Source organism: Pristiophorus japonicus, chromosome 31 (genome assembly GCF_044704955.1).
Source record: "Pristiophorus japonicus isolate sPriJap1 chromosome 31, sPriJap1.hap1, whole genome shotgun sequence".
In the NCBI taxonomy this organism is placed as follows: Eukaryota; Metazoa; Chordata; class Chondrichthyes; family Pristiophoridae; genus Pristiophorus; species Pristiophorus japonicus.
The window spans coordinates 7,133,834-7,140,389 of NC_092007.1; the positions used below are offsets into that span (position 1 = coordinate 7,133,834).

At 45.0% G+C, this 6,556-nt stretch overlaps 1 protein-coding gene across 1 annotated transcript in view; it reads left to right on the forward strand.

The window, feature by feature from the left end:
• LOC139240382 (uncharacterized) overlaps positions 1-4,405 on the forward strand; it is a 43,782-nt gene extending 39,377 nt beyond the window's left edge. The window contains exon 4 of the mRNA XM_070868872.1: positions 2,959-4,405. The gene's annotated coding sequence lies outside the window, so the exon portion shown is untranslated. The remainder of the gene's footprint in view (positions 1-2,958) is intronic.
• The last annotated feature ends 2,151 nt before the right edge of the window (positions 4,406-6,556 follow it).

Consider the following 6,556-nt stretch of genomic DNA (forward strand, 5'->3'; position numbering starts at 1 on the left):
AGATCCCAAAGTCCCGACACCAATTCCCTGTCAGACCAATGCCAAACCCTGATGCACAACAAGCTGCAGACCACCTCTCTATAGATGTCTGTGATCTTCAAACAACTATTTGATTGCTCACGCTATCCGGACAGATGGAAAGGGCAGTTAGATATTATTGGCAGGAAAAGAAAGGGGAGGGGGGAGGTGCGCCCCCAACCCGGGTCAAGACTGAATACGTGACTAGAAAGGAAGAGCCATCTCGGGAGGAAGGATCAATAGAACCGTAGTGTTGCATACAGGATTGGATGGATAAGCAAGGATACGGTTATACTAAACAACCAAACGGCCCGAGCCCTGCTAATAAACCTCCCTATTGTCCCCGGCATGGTATGGGAAGAGGCCGGGACTGGGTAAGAGGAATTGACTGTTTTAATTGTGGGCAGGAAGGACATTGGAATAAAAATTGCCCCTACCGTCAGCATGGAAAAGGAAGAGGGGGGCAAGGGGGAAGAGGAGGATCTTACACTAACTTCTCCCAGAAATAACCCCTTTGGTCAATTGTCCCCCAATTGACTACACTGCTTGATTGTGCAGGGATACGGGAGCCTTCATGTCTTCTGTACAATCAAAGCTTAAACTCCCTGCCTCTACTGAAACACAGGAACTTTCAGGATTCCTGGGACAAATCTCGACATTCCCAGTGTCAGAACCGGTTAAAATGGGTTACCAGGAAGAATCGGTGGAACATCGAGTTGTTATCACAACCAATCTGGACTGTAACTTGATGGCTAGAGACCTCCTTTGCAAATTCCAGTTGCATTTGGAGTATGGAGATAATGGGATTATTGTAAAACAGGAAACCCTTAAGCGGCAGTATTATACCACTAGAACCCCTCAGTGGTGGTCTCTGGACCTGCCGCAGGCACCTTAGCACGTGACCCTTGCATACGATCCCAGTGGAAAGAATCAGGACCTGCAGAACTTTTATCAGGATCACGAAGGGGAAGTGAAGGGAATTCTATTAAGGGCTAGAGTGACTGGACTGGAAAGAGAGGCAGATTTTGTGGAAGTGAATAAGAATCTGTGGAAACAGCCCCTAACAATGGCACCGCATATTGCTCGTGAAGTATTAGCCCCTCACCATGCTAAAGATTTGGGAGTTATGGTACGCAAGGCCATAGATGAGGCTGACCCTACCAGCCGGGATGTGCAAATCGTAAAACATGGCCGAACAGTCCAATTTCATGGGGACCCCGAGAAGGTCTTAACGACTCTACAGCATCATACTGGCTCGGACATACCTGACTATGTGGATCCTCATGTGTGGGCAGAGGACCCCTCCCAAGTGGGTTATACTCCCATTAATTGAGATCCCAGTGCAGGGCAATGTGGACTGGCCCTCTATCCGACAGAACCCACTGAAATCACAGGCAATCCTAAACTGACCTTTTGGCACTGTACTGCAAGTAATCCGGCCTGTTTTCTTACTGAGCCACCCCAAGATGAGGAAGAACCCAGTCATGATTGCTTATCTTTAATTTAAGAGGCCACATCAGTCAGGGAAGATTTAGTTGATGGAAGATCCAGACTGTATTCTTACTGAGCCACCCCAAGATGAGGAAGAACCCAGTCATGATTGTTGAAAATGTTGACGGAAGTACTTCTATTAATCCAGAAGATACATGAATCTCAGGATACGCCATAGTAAACCAGGAGAATCAGGTCTTGGAATCTGCCGCTTTGAAACCGCCTATTCTGCCCAACAAGCTGAACTATTCGCCCTTACCAGAGCCTGTATCCTGGCTAAAGACCTCAAAGTTAATATGTATACCGACTCTGGGTATGCCTTTGGGGTGGTCCATGATTTCGGACAATTATGGAAAAATAGGGGATTCCTAACCTCACAGGGGAATGAGATATCTCATAAACAGTTAGTATCTGATTTGTTGCAAGCCCTCATGTTCCCCAAACGCATTGCCATTGTCAAATGTACCGCCCATACTACCGGAAATTCTCTGGTTGATATAGGGAATCGTTGTCCTGACCAAGAGGCCAAACAGGCCTCTCGTGACCAACAGATGGTAGTGCCCAAAATTATGAGTCAGACTAAAAATCCTGCGAAGGATAAGTTAGCCTCGGAAAAACCAATGCCAACCATCCAAGATGTTATAAAAGCACAGGGGGACGCTCCTGAAAAAGATAAACTGTTGTGGAAATATTATGCATGTACTTATGACAATGTTTCTAAACTCTGGACCACTCCCGCGGAACAGACTTGCATGTCTGACGAGTTGGCTTCATGGGTTATAGAATGTCTGCATTTTGCTACTCATTGTGGAGCAAGGGCAACAAGTGATACGCTTTTGGCTACTTGGTGGCACCCTAGACTCCAGGCGCTCACCCAGAACATCAGTAGTCGTTGCCTGGTTGGCCAGCAACATAATCCAGGGAAGGGAGTCCCCTGTGATTGGGGTAAAACGCCCCTACCCGAAGGTCCCTTTGAGACATTTCAGTTGGACTACATTGAGTTGCAAAAAGTTCAGTGTTACAAATATGTGTTAGTAATAGTCGATGTGTTTAGCAGATGGATTAAAGCCTACCCTAACCTGGACAATAAGACTCAGACTGTTGTTAAGGTGTTAATGAGGGAAATTGTTCCTAGATATGAGATCTCAGCTCGACTGATGACCACCTATGTTCTTTCTCTGACTCAGGCTCTGCAACTAGTTCACAACCAGGTTCAAGATGCTCACCTCGACCTCCCAGTTTTACCTGAATTGTCCCTCGTGGCACCAGGGAAGTATGGATTCGGAAGGGATTAGAGCCACAATAGGAGGGGCCTTTTTAAGTGTCACTCATTACCCCCACTGCAGCCAAGGTTGAGGGGAAAAGTGCCTGGGTTCACCTGCACCACTGCAAGCTCATCACCATTTAAACAAATTTTGCTGGTTAGTCTAATTCCTGTTTCTGTTCCAGATCTCCTCCTCCCTATAGCTGAACAAGGCAGTTGAAGGAGGATCAGTTTGAACTCTTACCTGTCAGACAGCCAAATACACTGACGGAGACCTGAAGGGAAACGTGAAAACAGAACTCTTTTTATCAGCTAAATAATTGGACTATTTATAAGATGAGACTGTGTCTGTATGCTACTGTCTGCATAATAGTGTTGATATATGACAGTTTTGGTGCACGGGAAGGAAGACAAGGGCGAGAGCTCCATGTAAACACCTTTTTGTATATGTCTTACGTTTATGCGGAAAAAGGGCACTTCACTAGATGCTGGGTGTGTTCACATATCCCTATACATTCCAAAGGGGGAATTCCTTTGCGCACCCTTCCCCTGACCCTAACTGAGACTGTTAGATGGATTCAAAGAAACGATATTGGAACAGGTAGCTAACCGCACTGCTGAGGCTCTGGAGGGCATCACAGCTGAAATGGTAGCGATAAGGACCGTAGCATTACAAAACCGAATGGCCCTCGATTACCTGTTAGCTGAGAAAGGGGGAACGTGTGCCCTGATAGGATCTGAATGTTGCACTTACATTCCTGATAGTTCAGAAAACATAACCCACCTTGCCGATCACATAAGGAGGGAGGTGAAAAAGTTATCCACACCAGCAAAAGAACTTAGCAGGTTTGATTGGTTTCTGGGTGGATCTTGGAGATCCTATCTAATACATGGGGCAATTGTTCTCATCATAATAATTACCTGCTGTTTGATTGTTGGTTGCCTTAACCTCTGCTGTAAAGCAATGACAAGGTTAGCAGACCCTCTTGTGGTCAAGGGTTCCCGCGTTATGATCCAACAAACTAGAGAACTACTCAACAATGCAATACTCACAGAATGATCCTAAATGTTATCATAGAATGATAAAAGGGGGGATGTGGATATCTGAACGGAATATATGGAATTAAGGACAGTAAAGTAAACGGGATATATGAAAATGTATAAGCCATGGAAGAATAGCTGGGAGAATGTCAGATTGCAAATAGTGCAACATCAGCATAGCTAACAGTCTGTCTCAAGGTTTCAAGTCACTAATCCTGCCAATAATATATAATTGTAACATGAAATACATCTGCAGAATTGCAAGGTCTCAGTTAATAGTCACACCATTAGATTGAAACATTTAGAGGCAATGCTTGAGCTTTCAAGAAGAACATCTCATATAGATTGACTAATGAGTGGCTGAGTTAGACTGTCAATCCATTTGTATTTTGTTATCTGATTTCTAAACTGTATAACTGTTAACGCTTTACGATGTAACTTCACCTATCCGTAGGGAGTGTGTACGCTCTATCCAGAGAGTATATCTTCTGTCTGATAGGTCTTACTGGCCGGTAATAAAGACTGCTTTGTTCAAAGCACAAGAGGTATTCGACTCAGTAATTTTACTGAACCAGATTGAGGTAAAAGAATCCAGGAATTTACAACACTTTCCCTAATTTCCCTTGTTAGCCACGGTTGAGCCCCCTTCTCTTTTTTATTCTTACGTCACACAAGGATGTACAATTGTAGTTCATCCATGTGATCCTTAAATGTCTGCCATCACCTATCCACTATCAACCCTTTAAGTATCATTCTCCAGTCTATCCTAGCCAATTCACGTCCCATACCGTCAAAGTTTCCTTTCTTTAAGTTCAGGACCCTAGTCTCTGAATTAATTGTGTCGCTCTTCATCTTAATGAAGAACTCTACCATATTATGGTCACTCTTCCCCAAGGGGCCCCGCACGACCAGATTGCTAATTAATCCTCTCTCGTTACACAAGACCCAGTCTAGGATGGCCTGCTCTCTAGTTGGTTCCTCGACATATTGGTCTAGAAAACCATCCCTTGTACATGCCAGGAAATCCTCCTCCACAGTATTGCTACCAGTTTGGTTAGCCCAATCAATATATAGATTAAAGTCACCCATGATAACTGCTGTACCCTTGTTGCACGCGTCTTAATTTCCTGTTTGATGCCATCCCCAACCTCCCTACTACTGCTTGGTGGTCTGTACACATCTCCCACTAACGTTTTCTGCCCTTTGGTGTTTTGCAGCTCTACCCATATAGATTCCACATCACCACGCTAATGTCCTTCCTTGCTAGTGTGTTAATCTCCTCTTTAACCAGTAACGCTACCCCACCTCCTTTTCCTTTCTGTCTATCCTTCCTGAATATTGAATACCCCTGGATGTTGAGTTCCCAGCATTGGTTACTCTGGAGCCATGTCTCCGTAATCCCAGTTACATCATACCCGTTAACAGCTATCTGCGCAGTCAATTCATCCACCTTATTACGAATGCTCCTCGCATTGAGACTCAGAACCTTCAGACTTGTTTTTTTAACACTCTTTATCCTTTTTGAATTATGTTGTAATGTGGCCCTTTTTGATTTTTGCCCTTGATTTCCCTGCCCTCCACTCTCGCTTTTCTTCTTCCTACCTTTCGTTTCGGCCCCCTTCTTACTTTCCTCTGTCTCCCTGCATAGATTCCCATCCCCCTGCCATTTTAGTTTAAACCCTCCCCAACACCACAAGCAAACATTCCACCTAGGACATTGGTTCCGGTCCTGCCCAGGTGCAGACCTTCCGGTTTGTACTGGTCCCACCTCCCCCAGAACCGGTTCTAATGCCCCAGGAATTTGAATCCCTCCCTTCTGCACCATTGCTCAAGCCACATATTCATCTGACCTATCCTGCAATTCATACTCTGACTAGCACATGGCACTGTTAGCAATCCTGAGATCTCCTGCAATGACTTAACCCTTAGATGAACTTAATTGGTAACAATGCCAAAGGTTTCTTACTGATAAGAAAAAGAAAAAAGATAAAGAAAAAGAAAAACTATTCACCAATCAACCAGCGAATCACTTACCCTCTTGGCTGTGACATCACACTTTGATTACTTTTTACTTCTTTCTTACTTTTGACCCTGCACCAGCTGCCGCTCTCTGCACCCCATCCACAACAGAGTGCTTCCAGCCTTGCTGAGGTTATGCAGTCCACAGCTGGGTCTTCCAGGGCCCGAGCTGGGGATGTTTTCATCACACATAATTTATGTTTGCAATGAAGCAAGTTTGAATTGTTCATATGATGAGGCACTGATTATTTAAGACGGAGTGCTGCAGGGTGTGTAGCAATATGTTGAGTTGATGCCCAGGTGTATAGGCTGGCCTTTGGGCATGTTAAGACTCATTCATTGGAATTGATGAGTGAGTCTCCACGCTGCAGCAGTGTCAGGCTGGCTCCTCCTTCGGTGAGGCTCCTCGTCTTCCTCGTCATCGTCGTCCTCTTCTTGAGGTAGATCATCCATCCCTGGTGGTAATGGCTGGGCCCTCATAATGTCCAGGTTGGACAGCATGCAGCAGACAATGTTGATCATGGAGCTCTATCAGGCGAGTACTGCAATGCCCCTCCAGAGTGATCAAGGCAGTGGAAACGCTGCTTAGAAAATCATAATGCAGTCAAGCAGAGTCAGCATGGTTTTATGGAAGGGAAATCATGTTTGACAAATTTGCTGGAGTTCTTTGAGGATGCAACAAGCAGAGTGGATAAAGGAGAACCAGTTGATGTAGTATATTTG